Source organism: Pseudophryne corroboree, chromosome 4 (genome assembly GCF_028390025.1).
Source record: "Pseudophryne corroboree isolate aPseCor3 chromosome 4, aPseCor3.hap2, whole genome shotgun sequence".
NCBI classification, from domain to species: domain Eukaryota; kingdom Metazoa; phylum Chordata; class Amphibia; order Anura; family Myobatrachidae; genus Pseudophryne; species Pseudophryne corroboree.
Genome location: NC_086447.1, coordinates 505,203,018 through 505,223,780, shown reverse-complemented (window position 1 = coordinate 505,223,780; position 20,763 = coordinate 505,203,018). Strand labels below are relative to the sequence as shown.

General features: G+C 42.9%; 1 protein-coding gene across 5 annotated transcripts in view; it reads left to right on the top strand.

Moving 5' to 3' along the window:
* LOC134909856 (amine sulfotransferase-like) overlaps window positions 1-20,763 on the top strand; it is a 455,842-nt gene that overhangs the window by 51,965 nt on the left and 383,114 nt on the right. For all 5 annotated transcript variants that reach the window (XM_063917179.1, XM_063917178.1, XM_063917180.1 and 2 more), the window contains one exon: window positions 7,602-7,701. The gene's annotated coding sequence lies outside the window, so the exon portion shown is untranslated. The remainder of the gene's footprint in view (window positions 1-7,601; window positions 7,702-20,763) is intronic.

The window sequence follows — 20,763 nt, the reverse complement described above, 5'->3', positions numbered from 1 at the left end:
TCTGCCATGACTAGTGGCAGCAGCTTCAGCACTAGGTGGAAGTGCATCTTGATCTTTCCCTATTTTACCCCTCCACATTTTTGTTCTCCATTTTTTAATGTGAGGAATTATATGCCAGTAATATATCTGGAATTAAATGGCATTAATGTCTGGAATTAGATATCACTAGATAGATACCAGATACCACTGTGACTGGAATGATGATGACCTATGCACAGTGATAGGACACTACCACAGCACCCTACAGCAGCAAGATGCAGCACAAGACACTGGACTTTTAGTCACCACAATGCAGCACTGATACTGACACATATATTGAGCACTGATGAGGATACTAGAACTGACACCAGGCAGTGAGAACAGCACTGGACTACTGTACTACTATATACTGGTCACCACAATGGAGCACTGATACTGAGCACAGATATTGAGCACTGTTCAGGATACTAGAACTGACACTGGGCAGCGAGAACAGCACGGGACTACTGTACTGTACTACTATATACTGGTCACCACAATGCAGTAATGACACTGAGCACAGATATTAATCACTGTTCAGGATACTAGAACTGACACGGAGCAGCAAAATACAGCAATGGACTACTGTACTGTACTACTATATACTGGTCACCACAATGCAGCACTGATACTGAGCACAGATATTGAGCACTGATGAGGATACTACAACTGACAACAGGCAGCGAGAACAGCACTGGACTACTTTACTGTACTACTATATACTGGTCACCACAATGCGGCCCTGATACTGAGCACAGATATTGAGCACTGTTCAGGATACTAGAACTGACACTGGGCAGCGAGAACAGCACTGGACTACTGCACTGTACTACTATATACTGGTCACCACAATGCAGCAATGATACTGAGCACAGATACTGAGCACTGTTCAGGACACTAGAACTGACATGGAGCAGCAAGATACAGCAATGGACTACTGTACTGTACTACTATATACTGGTCACCACAATGCAGCAATGATACTGAGCACAGATATTGAGCACTGTTCAGGATACTAGAACTGACACGGAGCAGCAAGATACAGCAATAAACTAATGTACTATACTACTATATACTGGTCACCACAATGCAGCACTGATACTGATCAAAGATATTGAGCACTGATGAGGATACTAGAACTGACACCAGGTAGCGAGAACAGCACTGGACTACTGTATTGTACTACTATATACTGGTCACCACAATGCAGTACTGATACTGAGCACAGATATTGAGCACTGTTCAGGATACTAGAAATGACACTGGTCAGCGAGAACAGCACTGTACTACTGTACTGTACTACTATATACTGATCTCCACAATGCAGCAATGACACTGAGCACATATATTGAGCACTGTTCAGGATACTAGAACTGTCACGGAGCAGCAAGATACAGCAATGGACTACTTAATGGTCACCACAATGCAGCACTGATACTGAGCACAGATATTGAGCTGATATTTAGCTGATATTGTGCTATTCAGGCAGAGAATGCAGCCACTTCCTCTCTGCTCAATCTACAATGCATGAGTGAAAATGGCGGCGACGCGCGGCTCTTTATATGGAATCCGAATCTCGCGAGAATCCGACAGCGGGATGATGACGTTTTGCCTCATTCGGGTTTTGCGAGTAAGGCGGGAAGAACCGAGGCTGCCTCGGACCCGTGTAAATCACGTGAAGTTCGGGGGGGGTTCGGATCTCGATGAACCGAACTCGCTCATCTCTAATCATAATCAGTACTGCCATACTTCACTGGCTACTGGGTAGGGGTGTGGCCATGCAATAGTTGACCCAATTTAAATTTTTCCACACAGCAGTGCAACCTTATTCACTTTGCATCACAAAGTGGTTTCAATAATTCACATTAATCCACACCATATTGCTCCTTACTCACATTACACCACACAGCAGTGCCTTCTCTGGTGGGGGTATACCTTTAGGGAAGTAGTACATGATCCATCTATGCTGCAAACTCTGTTTCAATCAGGAAGGACACTTGAACAAGCTGCTATGATTTTCTTGAATTTTTGTTAGTCATTAGTAGATTTTTCTACAAATAACTTTCTACATAGACTTCCTGTTAGTTTTTTTTACTGTGAATACTTGTCGAGTGTGGCCAAGTCATTTTGTTATGCTTGGTATGTTTTTTATTTAAACAGTTATCTGTTTTTGTTTAAACAAAAAAAAAGTTTGATTTTCCATGAAAAATAATTTGTTCACTGGATTAGGGAAATTGCTGATCTGACTGTGACAAAACATATTCTATATGATCAGTTTAATTTCTCTTACTAAAGCTATTATGGTTATAACAATTTTAATGGTGTATGGTGCACCTGCACCCTTTGTTCCTATGTTGTAGTATTACAGTACTTAGTCCCAGCAAGGTAGCACATCCCATTATAATAAACTAGGGTGTGCAGTCCAGGCCCCGTTTCCATATAGTCTATATTATGTGTGTGTATACACACCTGAGGGATTGGGACAGCCCTCGTCTCTGGATTAGCACCCCACCCACTGCCTCTCAGGCTTTTAAACTGGGAACCAGCACATTCTGACTGCACAAAAGACATAGGTATGATCCTTTTAATTATATACAAAGTCAGTTTGGGGGTGAGCTTTTGGGGCGTGGGGCTCCCTGTATTGCTATTGGGGCATCACCACCTTACATTTACTTTTACACTTATATCACACTGTGTTTGTTTTATATTTATGTAGCTTTTTTCACATATATTTTTTACACTTATAACACTGCTCAGCTAAACCTCACATTCTAACACTCTGACACCTTACTGCTGTCCTCTTCTTTTCTTTTACATTCAGCAGCCTCTTTCATTTGCTTAACACTGATCTTTCACTCCTATCCTTTTTCTGTGTGATGCCCTGGGGTGGTCAGGGGGTGGTCTGCATCCCGGAGGGGAACCCCTATAGTGTTAGGGACCTGTCCGATGAGGTTACCGTGAAGCAGGTGGGCAGGCTCATATACTGGCCAATATATGCCAAGAACCTCAAATATTATATTATGGTTATAATAATTTTAATGGTGCACCTGCACCCTTTGTTCCTATGTTGTAGTATTAAAGCTACAGTGAGCAGGGCAGGGGCATAACTAGAATGTCATGGGCCCCATAGCAAGATCTTGAAAGGGCCCCCTAATGTTGTCACTACAATGCCACTTAGAAAAGCAGGAGAGAGAGTGAGGGGAGTGAGAGAGAGACAAAAAGGTTGTCAGGGAGATGGTGAAAGAGAGAGAGGAGCGAGAAAGAAAGGGAAGGAGAGGGTTTCATGTAAAAAGAGTAAATTAAAGAAAGGGAGGAGCGAGAGAGAGGGTGTCAGGGAGAAAGAGAGAGATAGTAATGGGAGGGGATAAAGAGAGAGTGGGCATCAAGAAGAGAGAGAGGGGGAGGAGAAAGAGAGGGTGTAAGGGAGAGGGAGAGAGGGGTGTCAGAGAGAGATACAGTGTCAGGGAGAGAGTGTCACAGAGAGAGAGATAGCGTCAAAGAGAGAGACAGAGAGAGCATAAGGAAAAGAGAGACTGTCGGGGAGACTGAAAGAGACAATGTCAGGGGAAGAGAGAGAGGAAGAAACAGTGTCAAAGAGAGTGGAAGAGATAGTGTCAGAGAGAGGGCATCATGGAGAGAGGGAGAGACAGTGTCAGGGAAAGAGGGAGAGAGACAGTGTCAAGGAGAGAGTGTCAGAGGGAGAGAGAGTTTCAGGGAGAGAGACAGTGTCAAGGAGGGAGGACGAGAGAGACAGTGTCAAGGAAGGAGGGTGAGAGAAAGAAACAGTGTCAGGGGAAAGAGAGAGAGAAAGTCAGGTTGAGAGAGAGAGAGAGAAGGACAGTATAAAGGATAGAGTATGTCAGGGGGAAGAGAGGGAAAGAGAGACAGTGTCTGGGAAAGACAGTGTCAGGGGGAGAGAAGGAGAAAGTGTCGAGGGAGAGAATGTCAAGGATTGAGGCAGAGATAGAGACAGGAAGAGAGTGAGGATTAGAGAGAACATGTCAGGGAGAGAGAGTGGAAGAGAGAGGCAGTGTCAGTATCATGAAGAGAGTGAGGGAGATAGTGACAGTGGGCCTAATTCAGACCTGATCGTAGCAGCAAATTTGTTAGCAGATGGCCAAAACCATGTGCACTGTAGGGGGGGCAGATATAACATGTGCAGACACAGCAAGATTTGGGTGGTTTTATTGTTTCTGTGCAGAGTACTGTAAATACTGGCTGCTTTATTTTACACTGCAATTTAGATTCCAGTTTTAACTCAACCCACCCAAATCCAACTCTCTCTGCACATGTTATATCTCCCCCCCCCCCTCCTGCAGTGCACATGGCTTTGCCCATCTGCTAACAAATTTTCTGATATGATCAGGTCTGAATAAGGCCCAGTGTCAGGGAGAGAAAGAAAAAGAGAGATGAGCAACAAAGAGAGGTTAAGGGGGGGGGGGGGGGGGGGGGGGGAAGGAGGGGGAACAAGCAAATAGATACTACTGTACCTCAGTGCAGCAGTGAGCACAGGTGTCTGATGGAGGCGTGCACTTCATGGCATTAGGCTCCGACGCCTAAACACCCTCGAATCGCGGCACCTCACTGCTCTGATGCTGGGAGCTATCCAATCTGTCCCATTGATTGCTGCCGTGTGGGGTGGGGGAAGCTGCTATATCCTGCTACATCCTACATCCTGGTAGGTCGAGGTCGGGGGCATACTATTAGCGGTATCTGAGGGAGAGGTGGACTTTGGAGGCAGCCCGTGACTGGGTGTAGGGGAAGCTGTGGGGTCAATTAAGAAACCGATATTGATACCCAAATCAAAGTGCCACATTATCATAACCTAATATTGTCACCTTACTTTCTTCATCTATATTACATTCTGAACACCTCAAAACTACATGCTACCCCCTTAGAGGGTCCATTGGAGGGGATCACCTTGTTCTAATCTTTACTGAGCAACTTTATCCTTGTAAATTTATGTTTGAAACCTTACTGTCTTTTTAATAATTGATTAAAAAGTATTTTTAAAATCTTTTTCTGAGTTGGTTATCATATGTAACTACTCTGATGTTTTGCAGTGTCATGGGAGTATTGTGGGCATGTATCATAAACTTTCTGTAATTCCAAGTCATGCATTAGAGGATGAGAAGCCTGGTTCTGACAGATCTCTTGCCCCTAGCCTGGGTCTGGTACAAGTGCTCTTGTGCCGTGTGACATAAACTCAGTGGGTGGTATGGGCTGTCCACTTGCAGACACACAAAATCCTGCATTAGTCCTACAGATCATCACATTAACATGTCATAGCACATCAGGCTTCCGTGGATGTCTGCTGGTCGCTTGTTTTTTGTACTATTACTTAAAGATCAAGTTTAAATAACCTTAAGTGAGATGCCATATCCTGAACTTTCCTGACCTCTCATCTTTATTCCTTGCCTAAAGATCCTACCATTCCACTAAATAAGATTGTGGCAACACTTTCCCAGGATTTTTCCAGTCACATAAAAGCATAATGCTCCACCTGAGTGCAGGAATTCCCAACAATTTTCAAATACTTGAAAGAACAGTATGGTGGCCATTTATGAGACATGACATCCGAGAGTTTGTCAAGTGCCATGAGGTATGAGTCTGCAATGAATCCATTAGGACACTTACTTTTGGACTATTAGTGCCACTTGTGGGGGGCAAAATTCTTAATTCTAAGAAGATCCATAACCACGTCGCTACTTAGTCCATTGGAAGGGCTATGACCCAAAAGGAACGTCCTGGGCTCCAGACAAAGAACTTAATGCAGAAAGACTGAAAGCTGTGCCCAAATTAATATTTGTTTGGGAGTCCTTCAACATCCTACTCAGAGGGGGAGCAATGTTATGCCAGGACAGAGATGCTGTGCAGTGTTAGCATGTAAGGAGGCTGCACTAACAGCAGCTACTTCTGGCTGTGCTGTTAGCAGCTTCACAAAAGACAGGCTGTGCTAATAGCAGTATTACTGCAGATAGACACATCACAGAATGCCTACTCCTCATTGACCACTTAGGGGGACATTTACTAAGCAGTGATAAGAGCAAAGAAGTGAGCCAGTGGAGAAGTGGCCCATGGCAACCAATCAGAACTGACATAACATCTATAATTTGCATGCTATAAAATGATACAGAGCTGCTGATTGGTTGATGGTGCCACTTCTCCAATAGCTCACTTCTCCGCTCTTTTCACTGCTTAGTAAATGTCCCCCTTAGTCCTATATCCACTACCTGAGCCTGCATTCTGGCCGCATCCTTGTTCCTGTGAGCATGATTAGCTCTATGTGAAAGGTGGATGTTATAGTTGTAGTGCTCTTGAATGTGCTCTGAAGCCTTATTACACAGAAGTAACAACTTGTCAGCCATCAGCTGTCTAGCAGAAAAGACCCTCGTAAGTATGTGAGTTCAATTTCAAGTTCACAACATAAATTCAATTTGATGGAGAACTATAGCAAGCTGCTCAGGGGATCTCCACATGCACACAGACATTGTCTTTGAAATATATTCAGTCACATATTAAAATCCTTCTAATGAAAATGTGTCGACATTTAAATGGGATTAAGATTGTTCTGCCATGAGGACAACAACAATATCGACAGTCATAATGTTGATACTACAATGTTGACAATTATGATGTTGACATTGTTGATATGTCGACACAGAACATGTCCACATCTGCTAAAAGTGTCAACATTTTCACAATGTCAACATCTGCAATTTCAACATGTGAAATGTTGACATTCTGCAGAATGCTGACATTAGGGGAACGCTGCGAGAGTGGTGGGTTAGGGTTAGGAAAAGTGAGGGGAGGTTTAGGGTTAATTTTAGTGACTTGGTTTAACATTATTCACCACCGGGAGCACTGGAAGACCATCACCAGCTTATGTCTGAATGTCCTCCTACCACCAAGTTATCCTCCTGTAGATGGCCCTCATTCCGAGTTGTTCGCTCGTTGCCAATTTTCGCAATGGAGCGATTAGGGCTAAAATGCGCATGCGCATGGTACGCAGCGCGCATGCGCTAAGTATTTTAGCTCAAAACTTAGCACATTTACTCACGACCGAACAACGTTTTCTCATCGCTGGAGTGATTGTAGTGTGATTGACAGGAAGTGGGTGTTTCTTGCAGAAACTTGCCGTTTTCAGGGAGTGTGCGGAAAAACGCAGGCGTGCCTGGTGTCTGAGTAATGTATGACTCAGCATCATCAGTAGTGAAGTACACTTAGCCCTGGGAGATGTGCGGTGTGGAAACACACCAGAGACATCCACACATGCACCAGCACCAGAGTCACACTGTTTTCCATGGTATAGGTGCAGCAGTCTCTTACTGCGTTTATATTGTTTATAATTTAAGTATCATATCAAGAGACATTTCACTTTAGTAGGTATAAGGGTGTTTTTATCTTAATCTATTGTTATATTAATTTATAAAATGTGTGTATAAAGAACTTTGTGTCATTCAGTCAATGCCAGATCTTTGTGCCTAGTATTAATGATCCTGTCCTAGTCTGAACTCTTGATGCTGCCAACAGCTTGTTTATTGGCCTCTGCTTGTTATTAATACCATCTGTTATTTCAACAGAAAATATTCTACACAGCATCCAGTCTTCAGAGTCCATAGGAATTACAGATCTTTCATTGCATCCTACAAGACAAGAGATTGTTACACTCTGTTCTGTACAGTAAGTACAATGATTGTTACTGTTTTCTACAGGAGCAGATACTACTCGTGCTGTATGTGTGATCCAATGGTAGCTCGGATATTGGTGGTCATTCCGAGTTGTTAGCTCAGTGACGATTTTCGCAATGGAGCGATTAGGGCAAAAATGCGCATTTTAACACAAAAGTTAGTAGATTTACACATGCTCGAGCGACGTTTTTGCAACACTCGAGTGATCGTTGTGTGATTGACAGGAAGTGGGTGTTTCTGGGTGGTAACTGAGCATTCATTTTCCTGTGAGTGTGCTAAAAAACGCAGGCGTGCCAGGTAAAAACGGGGGAGTGGATGGCCGAACGCAGGGCGTGTTTGTGACGTCACACCAGGAACTAAACAGACTGAGGTGATCGCAGTGTAGGAGTAGGTCTGGAGCTACTCAGAAACTGCAACAAATTATTTAGTAGCAGTTCTGCTAATCTTTCATTAGCTATTCTGCTAAGCTAAGATACACTCCCAGAGGGCGGCGCCCTAGCGTGTGCAATGCTGCTAAAAGCAGCTAGCAAGCGAACAAATCGGAATGAGTGCCATTGAATGAATGCTTCACATGTAATAAATGATTATGATACAGAGGCTAAAATTGTAAATTACACTGTTTGTTCCTTTGCCTGGTAGGAATTGTTATGGTTCTATATGTAGTCCATATTCTTCCATATTCAGTAAATTGCCAATGTTGCACCTGTAAAAGGATCAGATAAATTGTAAGACCATCATCATCATTAAGCTCTATTTTTTGTACTAATACTATGTAAACCAAATAATATCTACAGTAGTTTATAATCTGTTGTATGAGCTGTGACTCATGTTCAAACACATGGTGTACACTCTGTAGTATATAGGGATATTAATGACAGAGATATTAATTCTGGTCACCAACCCAAAATCAAATAGTTCACAATTATTTTAGTTTGAACTTATTTTCATTTTCTTTGTGTAATAACTAATAGTGTTCCCAAGACCAGTTACGGCGTTAGACAGCTACAAATAGAATCAGTAATACGAGAACAGAGCCAGATTAACAAACACATACTTGGCTACATCACAACATTAAAAGAAAAAATAGGAAAGAAAGACTCGTTGTTGGGACACTCAATACAGTAATGAAAAATATTTTAAAATTAGTTTTTAATCAATTATTAAAAAGACAGTAAGGTTACAAACATATTTTTACAAGGATAAAGTTGCTCAGTAAAGATTAGAACAAGGTGAGCACCTCCAATGGACCCTCTAAGGGGGTAGCATGTAGTTTTGAGGTGTTCAGAATGTAATATAGATGAAGAAAGTAAGGTGACAATATTAGGTTATTATAATGTGGCACAGTAGTGCCTTCTCTGGTGGGGGTACACCTTTTGGGGAGCAGTACATGATCCATCTATGCTGCAAACTCTGTTTCAATCAGGAAGGACACTTGAACAAGCTGCTATGATTGTCTTGAATGCCGGACAGCTATATATTATTTACATATATTAGAGATTTGCAGTGGACTATTTTTGGTGGATTTGGATTTTGATTTGTCTCTGATTCATCATTCGCTTTTGGATGTGGATTTGACAAATTATAGTGACTGGTTTTGGATTTGGATTTTTTTTTTTTAAATTGACAAAAAAACTAAAATCACATAATTTGGTCCTTTTTTTCTTCCTGGAGTATTATTAACCTCAATAACATTAATTTCCAGTCAATTTTGACCATATTACAGCTCACAATATTATTTTCACAAAGACTGCAGCGAATTGGATTGTTACTAAGTGACAGAGAAGTGACACAAGCACACAGCAGTTTATAGCACATCGGTTCAAACTGTGTGGAGTCACAGCACTTTCAGATGCACGTGAACAAAGTGCTCTAGGGTAAAGTTCACCAAACAGTACAAACAACAGAAATATATATTGTCTTTTTATTTTTCTATTTTTTTAAACTTATAGCTCAGTTCAAGCTGCATGGTTCTCATAGCTTATAGATACACATGAACAGAGCACACTAAACAGTACAATTTATAGCAGTGTATAGCACAGCTTACAGCAGCATGCCCCCTATACAGTCACTATACAGAGCACAGCCATTTGTGAGACTCTGGACACAGCACAGACAGTATAGCACCGCATGTTTAATGCACCAGGTACCAGGGTTTAATAGCTAAGTGTGCATATTCCCCTTACTGAACTGTTCGTCTAGAGAACATTACTTTCCAGGAGCCACATATCATCTTTTGGCTTTGATACGGAGATACAGTACCAGTCTTCCCTTCCCTTCACAGCTATTGTTGCTAAAACATGTGGAATTTCCCCTTATGAAATATGGGGGTTATTCAATGATGGATGTAGATCTTGCTTCCAGCAGCAAAATGTCCATCCATCCACTCACTTGCTCCAACTTAGCTAGCTGACATGCGCAGTAGCACATGTCAGCTGGCTAGGTTGGAGGTCATGCTGTGATGTGATGCCAGTAGTACAGTCCCAGCAACACAGAGGAGATATAAAACATCAGCCAGACACTGATCTATATTAAAATAAGTGAAACCGAGACGTTGAATTGCTCTAGCATATGGCTGGGGAAAGATTCAAAGGAGCGACCGATGGTGGCATCTAAAGATGCACAAAGCATGATTGCAGCATCTGTAGACACTGACAGTCTTGACATATTTGGATACTAGGATGTACACTAGGGAACTGCATTGTAGCATCATTAGCATATAGTCACAGACACAACTAGAGCAAAAGACATACGGAAGGCAGCAACTGCATCCAACTCAGAATAAGACATTATGAGGTGGAATCCCACCCCTCCACATACCCCACCCACACAACAGACCCCACTCCCATTAGGGCTGCTTCCATAAATTAATTAATATTGATAGCACCATCGGGAACAAATTGCTGTAAAGTCTTTGTTTTTGTCTCGGGAGACTTTAGGCGATCAATTCAATTTCCCCCCATGAAGCCAAGTTTTTTTAAATAAACTATTTAACTGTTACAGGTTTACGTTAGACGGAATCATGGACCAAACATTGGTGGATGAGTTGTGTAACTCTCTCTTGTTCAAGCATAAAGGCATGTACTTTGAAGCAGAATTATCTACACCGGAAGTTGTGGACTCTATAGAACATATGGAAATTAGAGACAGTGATGTTTTTATTGTCACCTACCCAAAATCTGGTAAGTTAGTAATTCTAAGTAAATGATGTAGGCAGCTTTAGGATTTTCTTTTTTTTATAATTTCCATGGATACAAAAAATAAATGGGAATCTGTCAAGTTAACAAAAAGTTAAAAACATTCAGTAGCCTGTGTATTTTGATTGCATCGTCTATTTTGAAATATGTCAATTATATGTTTAATTATTTGAATAATAAAACAGATTATACGTGTTACTGATGTACCCTTTACAGCATACAGTATTTCACTATCTTATATTAAATGCTGTTTCTTGTGGTTTTTATACATCATTCACCTATATTTTTAGCATGATAATTAGTTTGCACTTGAAGATGGCAGGTATTGCAAGGGGAGCAAAACTGTATGCCTTCTGATGACCTGACTGGGCTTTTGCAGATTGGGGTGTTATTTGCAGAATGCAGGCTTTTCTGGCTATACTGTATGCCTTATTCTAAGGGCAGAAACAATTCTTATGCTGAACCAGAAATTCTGATCAACTTTAGTAGATGGAGACTGCAAACTTTGGAAGGTCTTTCCGGCTATGCAGGTGCACACAGAGTATACAATTACTTGGATTTTAACATACTTTGCAATAGTGATTGATTTCTGCAATTGGCAACTACTACAGTACAGTATATTATGGTGACTTATGAGCTGCACTAAGAAAATAAACATTAACCAGTGCGTTTCCTGAATAAAGGCCACTTCAGATTGTTTTATTTTTAGATGTTCCACTATGTTTTCCCTTTTTACTGGGAAATTCAATCCCTCTACATTCCATGAGGTCATCTTAATTTTATGCCCTATTTCACGCCCTATCTAAGTCTTTTACAGAAATACCATTCCTCTGCCCTATAAGATTTTTGTAATTGCTACAGGCATTCTTCCCGTGAGGTTCCCTCACCTGGCTAAGCCATTTTTACTCTTATCCAATATTAATGCCCCATGCCCTCCTCCACACTCAGACGGATCTCATATTTTGTATTGCTATAATCCTTATCTTTATCTCCCAATCCCCCCGTGATCCAATGCATTATTACCTATGCTAAATACCGTTACCACAAATCTCAAATCATTTAAACAATTGGCCATATATATCTGACCACATTTTTCAACTGTGTATAAAAAATCATTTAAGCATTTCCCAGCATGTAAATGTTCAACAATCTTCATCAGTGCATTATATAGTGTTCCTATATTTACATACCACATATACATTTCCATGGATTTTTCCTATTTCCTTGTTTTAAAAATCTTTTTCATAAAGTGCTTTGTGCTAGTGCAACAATGACAGAGATCAGGAAGATAATGCGTTCCCAACTCACTTGTTTATGGGTTAGGATCCAGGATCCACATATAGCAGTTTCTTTAAATGCTGATTCCACACATATGGTGGCTTGATTCAAACGAGATTATTCCAAACACAACTTAAAATAGACTTAAACAGCTAAACTAATTACGATAAAGTGACAATCCATATATATACTGTATATTGAAAGTCAGTGTTCCAGATAAATGTTCAAAAGTCAGGATGGTATGTTACAAAGTCAGAAAACAGATAAAAGGTCCAGACTAGAACCTGCATTAAAGTGTTGGAATACCTCCAAGATACTGGAAAAAAAGTCTCTGGATTTGTCCTGGTTAAAGTCCACTAGTCTCAGTACCAATGACATTTCGATCCAGTCTATTTTATTTTGTGTTTGGAATAAATCTCATTTTAATCAAGCCAACATATGTGTGGAATCAGCATTTAAAGAAACTGCTATATGTGGATCCTAATCCATAAACAAGTGAGTTGGGTACACAGTAACTTCCTGATCCATGTCTGTTAATAGGGTCTGTCCCTACTATTGAATTGGTTTGTAAAAAGAAACCTTGATAAGTTCTTCCAACGCACAATTTAAGTGAGAATACGGTACGCTCTGACTAATCTTTAAAGCAGTGGTGAGGACATTTCCTGTCATTTATCAAGAAAATTACCTTTGTCACCCCTCTTTTTCTGGACACAAGAGGGATATATTTTCTTCTTTATTGTTGTTTGAAATACTACACATTGTATTATGTTTTTCTGTTTTTCTCTTATATATAAATGTGTGGCTGACTCTACATCTGTGAGGATATATCAAACATTGGAGATCGTGCACACTAGCAGACTTTAAGGAGTGTGTCAGTTTGCTATACTTATTTATTCTTTCCTGTAATTAATTATTGCCTATTTATCCATTTATTTATCACCTTTTGATCTACCACTTGTATATATATCTGGTACTTTCTTTATTCGATTGGGCGGATAATAAATTGGTTGGATTGGGCTGATATTATTTAGTTACTTAGTACATGCTAGTTTTCTCTTTGACCATATTGAAACATTGTATACACTGTCACAGGTAGAGGCTGCCACCAGTAAGCACGTATTGTATTATTGGTATTTAAATACACCGGACAAAATAATATGGACTGTGGAAAGACTACAGGTATAAGTTCAATGATGCAGGACATGAACATGTGTGTAGATGGTGACACTAAAATTATTGTGAATGTCTGAGGTATTGATACAATGCAAATTTGTGAGACATTGTTTCTTTTTCAGGTAGAACAATGTGACGTGACAGAGTGGCAAAAGGGTGCCATTGTTTTTGGCCAAGAGCATTACCATAGCCTGGAGGAGGTGGAGGCATTTGTTGGTGTGCCCTCGTAGACAGTAAGTAGTATCCATCTACAGTGGAAGAAGCATGGATACCAACAATCTCAGCAGCAGAAGGGTGACCGATAGTCGATCATGACAAATCAGGACCGCAGGCATTTGTGGCACCTAGCAACCACCAATAGGTTCCAAATGTGTCAGAAACTGCTCCAACAGTACAATGCCAGACCCAGCCAAACAGTCCCAAAGTCCAAGATCTGGCAAATTGGAGGGCCACGTGAGATGTGGCACGTTAGTCTGGTTCTATTCAAACCAATCCAAGTCTTTGGCCACTGTTCTGCTGCTGAAATTCTTGTTGTCCATGCTTCTTCCACTGTAGATGGATTCTACTTGCTGTCTTCGAGGGCACACTAACCAACACAGCCACCTCCTCCAGTCTATGGCCATGCTCTCGGTCAAACACAAGAGCTCACTTTTGACACACACATTTTAATATATTTATTACTGCCAAACTACAAGTCACAGCAAGCCCTGTAATGCCCAATTGTAATGGCTGCATGTTGGTAGAACTATAACCATGCTTTGGATCCAAATCCCTCTGCCACTAGCAGTACATCTGAAAAAAAAAAGATAAGTAAACACACACACTCCTTTAAAAACATAATCAATTGAAAAAAACACATTTGCAAAACAAAAATCATATGGAACAACAAACAACTTGTACTTTGATGGACCACAACTAAAATTAAATAGCACCTGTCATTCTCATTAAATAAACTGGGTGCAGTCAGAGCATGAGCATGAGAAAAGCCATCCATATTAGTTAGTAGCAGTGCCGTAACTAGGCATTTTAGCGCTGTGTGCAAGAAACGGCAATTGCGCCCCCCATGCAATATAGGGGCAGTGCGAGCTTAGGCGCACAAAAAATATATAGGGGCATAGCTTCATGGGGAAGGGGCGTGGCCACAAAATAATACCAATTCATGCTACGGTTCACAGTAGTCTCCATTATTCAAATTACGCTGCACGGTAGCACCACTACACCAAGTAGAGCCCTTTTTACACATTACAGTAGACAGTCCCCCTTTTTACACATTATGGCAGACAGCATCCCCTTTTTTACACATTACGTCAGATAGCGTGCCCTTTTTACACATTACGGCAGACAGTGTCCCCTTTTTTACACATTACGGCAGACAGTGTCCCTCTTTTTACACATTACAGCAGACAGCGTCCCATTTTTTACACATTACGGAAGACAGCACCCCCCTTTTTACACATTACGGCAGACAGCGTCCCCTTTTTACACATTACGGCAGACAGCGTCCCCCTTTTTACACATTACGTCAGGCAGAGTCCACTTTTTTACACATTACGGCAGACAGCTTCCCCCTTTTTACACATTACGGCAGCCAGTCCCCCTTTTTACACATTATGGCAGACAGCGTCCCTTTTTTTACACATTATATCAAATAGCGTGCCCTTTTTACACATTACGGCAGACAGTGTCCCCTTTTTTACACATTACGGCAGACAGTGTCCCCCTTTTTACACATTACAGCAGACAGCGTCCCCCTTTTTACACATCACGGTAGACAGCACCCCCCTTTTTACACATTACTGCAGACAGCGTCTCCTTTTTACACATTACGGAAGACAGCGTCCCCCTTTTTACACATTACGTCAGGCAGCGTCCACTTTTTTACACATTACGGAAGACAGCATCCCCCTTTTTACACATTACGGCAGACAGCGTCCCCCTTTTTACACATTACGGCAGACAGCATCCCCCTTTTTACACATTACGGCAGCCAGTCCCCCTTTTTCCACATTACGGCAGCCAGTCCCCCTTTTTACACATTGCGGCAGATAGCGTCCCCCTTTTTACACATTGCGGCTGACAGCATCCCCCATTTTACACATTACGGCAGCCAGTCCCGCTTTTATCACATTGCGGCAGACAGCATCCCCTTTTTACACATTACGGCAGCCAATCCCCCTTTTTACACATTGCAGCAAACAGGGTAGAGAAATAGAGAGAGAAATAGAGAGAGAGAGAGAAAGAAAGAAAGAGAGAGAGAGAGATACTTACCATCTCTCCCCACTGGCAGTTAGGCTCCTCATGCTGGCAGCTCCGGATGCAGGGGAGAAGGAGGAGGAGGGAGGGGGACTGGAGCCGCAGCAGCGCTATGTAACTGGTAGTAGCACGCTGCAGCTGTCCCCTCTCCTTCCGTATTGGCTGCCCTGCGCTGCTGTGAATGCTGGGATGAAGGAACCGCATGCCAGCATTCATAGCAGCGCTGGGCAGCCAATACAGAAGGAGAGGGGACAGCTACAGTGGCGCTACTACCAATTACATAGCGCTGCTGCGGCTCCAGTCCCCCTCCCTCTTCCTCCTTCTCCGCTGCCTCCGGCGCTGCTCTCTCCTCAATAGCGCGGCGCACACAGCAGAGGTGGCATGTATTGAGTCAATTTGACTCATTACATGCCGCTGGCTTTTGCGGCCCTCAGGGCAACTGAGCTGTGTGCCAGGCACACCTGGCACACATGTAGTTAGGGCCCTGGTTAGTAGTAACCAGTGACACTGTTTTTTCTACTAGTACTCCTCCCAGTTGTTCCATTTTGACAATAATACAGTACAGGCCTGACCAACCTTTAGCTATCAGCTGTTGTGAAACTAATAAGTCTAAGCATGCATTGCCAGAGGATTGGTGGGAGGGTATGCTGGGTCTGCAATAGAAGATTTAGTTTAAAATTAAGGAGGAACACATTTTTTTTTCTAAAGAAATATATTTATTTTTATACATCTCATACAAAACACACTCTAAGGCTAGAGATGAGCGGGTTCGGTTCCTCGGAATCCGAACCCCCCCGAACTTCAGCCTTTTTACACGGGTCCGAGGCAGACTCGGATCTTCCCGCCTTGCTCGGCTAACCCGAGCGCGCCCGAACGTCATCATCCCGCTGTCGGATTCTCGCGAGGCTCGTATTCTATCGCGAGACTCGGATTCTATATAAGGAGCCGCGCGTCGCCGCCATTTTCACACGTGCATTGAGATTGATAGGGAGAGGACGTGGCTGGCGTCCTCTCCGTTTAGATAGAGAGTGAGACACTTGATTTACTAGTAATTTAATTTGAGTAATTTTGGGGAGCATTAGGAGTACTCAGAGAGTGCAGAGTTTTGCTGATAGTTATACTAGTGACCAGTGACCACCAGTTTTATTTATTATTTAAAATCCGTTCTCTGCCTGAAAAAAAACGATACACAGTCACATACCATATCTGTACTCAGCCTCAGTGTGCTGCATGATAATATCATCTATGTATATCTGACTGTGCTGAGTGCTCACTGCTCACACAGCTTAATTGTGGGGGAGACTGGGGAGCAGTTATAGCAGGAGTACATAACAGTGCACAGTTTTGCTGCCAGTGTGACTGACCAGTGACCACCAGTATATTGTCTGCCTGAAAAAGTTAAACACTCGTGTGGTGTTTTTTTTTTTTATTCTATAAATGCATTCTGCTGACAGACAGTGTCCAGCAGGTCCGTCATTCATTATATTATAATATATACCTGCAGTAGTGATATATATATATTTTTTATATCATTATCATCCAGTCTATACTAGCAGATGCAGTACGGTAGTCCACGGCTGTAGCTACCTCTGTGTCGGCAGTGCTCGTCCATAATTATATACCTACCTGTGGTGGTTTTTTTTTTTCTATCTTCTTCATACTAGTAGTTTAGGAGTCTGCTGCTGACAGTGTCCAGCAGGTCCGTCATTATATAATATATACCTGTCCTGCAGTAGTGATATAAATATATTTTTTATATCATTATCATCCAGTCTATACTAGCAGACGCAGTACGGTAGTCCACGGCTGTAGCTACCTCTGTGTCGGCAGTGCTCGTCCATAATTGTATACCTACCTGTGGTGGGTTTTTTTTTTCTATCTTCTTCATACTAGTAGTTTAGGAGTCTGCTGCTGACAGTGTCCAGCAGGTCCGTCATTATATAATATATACCTGTCCTGCAGTAGTGATATATATATATTTTTTATATCATTATCATCCAGTCTATACTAGCAGACGCAGTACGGTAGTCCACGGCTGTAGCTACCTCTGTGTCGGCAGTGCTCGTCCATAATTGTATACCTACCTGTGGTGGTTTTTTTTTTCTATCTTCTTCATACTAGTAGTTTAGGAGTCTGCTGCTGACAGTGTCCAGCAGGTCCGTCATTATATAATATATACCTGTCCTGCAGTAGTGATATATATATATTTTTTATATCATTATCATCCAGTCTATACTAGCAGACGCAGTACGGTAGTCCACGGCTATAGCTACCTCTGTGTCGGCAGTCACTCGTCATCCATAAGTATACTAGTATCCATCCATCTCCATTGTTTACCTGAGGTGCCTTTTAGTTGTGCCTATTAAAATATGGAGAACAAAAATGTTGAGGTTCCAAAAATAGGGAAAGATCAAGATCGACTTCCACCTCGTGCTGAAGCTGCTGCCACTAGTCATGGCCGAGACGATGAAATGCCATCAACGTCGTCTGCCAAGGCCGATGCCCAATGTCATAGTACAGAGCATGTAAAATCCAAAACACCAAATATCAGTAAAAAAAGGACTCAAAAATCTAAAATAAAATCGTCGGAGGAGAAGCGTAAACTTGCCAATATGCCATTTACCACACGGAGTGGCAAGGAACGGCTGAGGCCCTGGCCTATGTTCATGGCTAGTGGTTCAGCTTCACAGGAGGATGGAAGCACTCAGCCTCTCGCTAGAAAAATGAAAAGACTTAAGCTGGCAAAAGCACAGCAAAGAACTGTGCGTTCTTCGAAATCACAAATCCACAAGGAGAGTCCAATTGTGTCGGTTGCGATGCCTGACCTTCCCAACACTGGACGTGAAGAGCATGTGCCTTCCACCATTTGCACGCCCCCTGCAAGTGCTGGAAGGAGCACCCGCAGTCCAGTTCCTGATAGTCAGATTGAAGATGTCAGTGTTGAAGTACACCAGGATGAGGAGGATATGGGTGTTGCTGGCGCTGGGGAGGAAATTGACCAGGAGGATTCTGATGGTGAGGTGGTTTGTTTAAGTCAGGCACCCGGGGAGACACCTGTTGTCCGTGGGAGGAATATGGCCATTGACATGCCTGGTGAAAATACCAAAAAAATCAGCTCTTCTGTGTGGAAGTATTTCAACAGAAATGCGGACAACATTTGTCAAGCCGTGTGTTGCCTTTGTCAAGCTGTAATAAGTAGGGGTAAGGACGTAAACCACCTCGGAACATCCTCCCTTATACGTCACCTGCAGCGCATTCATCATAAGTCAGTGACAAGTTCAAAAACTTTGGGCGACAGCGGAAGCAGTCCACTGACCAGTAAATCCCTTCCTCTTGTAACCAAGCTCACGCAAACCACCCCACCAACTCCCTCAGTGTCAATTTCCTCCTTCCCCAGGAATGCCAATAGTCCTGCAGGCCATGTCACTGGCAATTCTGACGAGTCCTCTCCTGCCTGGGATTCCTCCGATGCATCCTTGCGTGTAACGCCTACTGCTGCTGGCGCTGCTGTTGTTGCTGCTGGGAGTCGATGGTCATCCCAGAGGGGAAGTCGTAAGACCACTTTTACTACTTCCACCAAGCAATTGACTGTCCAACAGTCCTTTGCGAGGAAGATGAAATATCACAGCAGTCATCCTGCTGCAAAGCAGATAACTGAGGCCTTGGCATCCTGGGCGGTGAGAAACGTGGTTCCGGTATCCATCATTACTGCAGAGCCAACTATAGACTTGTTTGAGGTACTGTGTCCCCGGTACCAAATACCATCTAGGTTCCATTTCTCTAGGCAGGCGATACCGAAAATGTACACAGACCTCAGAAAAAGACTCACCAGTGTCCTAAAAAATGCAGTTGTACCCAATGTCCACTTAACCACGGACATGTGGACAAGTGGAGCAGGGCAGACTCAGGACTATATGACTGTGACAGCCCACTGGGTAGATGTATGGACTCCCGCCGCAAGAACAGCAGCAGCGGCACCAGTAGCAGCATCTCGCAAACGCCAACTCTTTTCTAGGCAGGCTACGCTTTGTATCACCGCTTTCCAGAATACGCACACAGCTAAAAATCTCTTACGGCAACTGAGGAAGATCATCGCAGAATGGCTTACCCCAATTGGACTCTCCTGTGGATTTGTGGCATCGGACAACGCCAGCAATATTGTGTGTGCATTAAATATGGGCAAATTCCAGCACGTCCCATGTTTTGCACATACCTTGAATTTGGTGGTGCAGAATTATTTAAAAAACAAGAGGGGCGTGCAAGAGATGCTGTCAGTGGCCAGAAGAATTGCGGGACACTTTCGGCGTACAGGCACCACGTACAGAAGACTGGAGCAACACCAAAAACGCCTGAACCTGCCCTGCCATCATCTGAAGCAAGAAGTGGTAACGAGGTGGAATTCAACCCTCTATATGCTTCAGAGGTTGGAGGAGCAGCAAAAGGCCATTCAAGCCTATACAACTGAGCACGATATAGGAGGTGGAATGCACCTGTCTCAAGCGCAGTGGAGAATGATTTCAACGTTGTGCAAGGTTCTGCAACCTTTTGAACTTGCCACACGTGAAGTCAGTTCAGACACTGCCAGCCTGAGTCAGGTCATTCCCCTCATCAGGCTTTTGCAGAAGAAGCTGGAGACATTGAAGGAGGAGCTAACACAGAGCGATTCCGCTAGGCATGTGGGACTTGTGGATGGAGCCCTTAATTCACTTAACAAGGATTCACGGGTGGTCAATCTGTTGAAATCAGAGCACTACATTTTGGCCACCGTGCTCGATCCTAGATTTAAAACCTACCTTGGATCTCTCTTTCCGGCAGACACAAGTCTGCAGGGGTTCAAGGAACTGCTGGTGAGAAAATTGTCAAGTCAAGCGGAACGCGACCTGTCAACATCTCCTCCTTCACATTCTCCCGCAACTGGGGGTGCGAGGAAAAGGCTCAGAATTCCGAGCCCACCCGCTGGCGGTGATGCAGGGCAGTCTGGAGCGACTGCTGATGCTGACATCTGGTCCGGACTGAAGGACCTGCCAACGATTACGGACATGTCGTCTACTGTCACTGCATATGATTCTCTCCCCATTGAAAGAATGGTGGAGGATTATATGAGTGACCGCATCCAAGTAGGCACGTCAGACAGTCCGTACGTATACTGGCAGGAA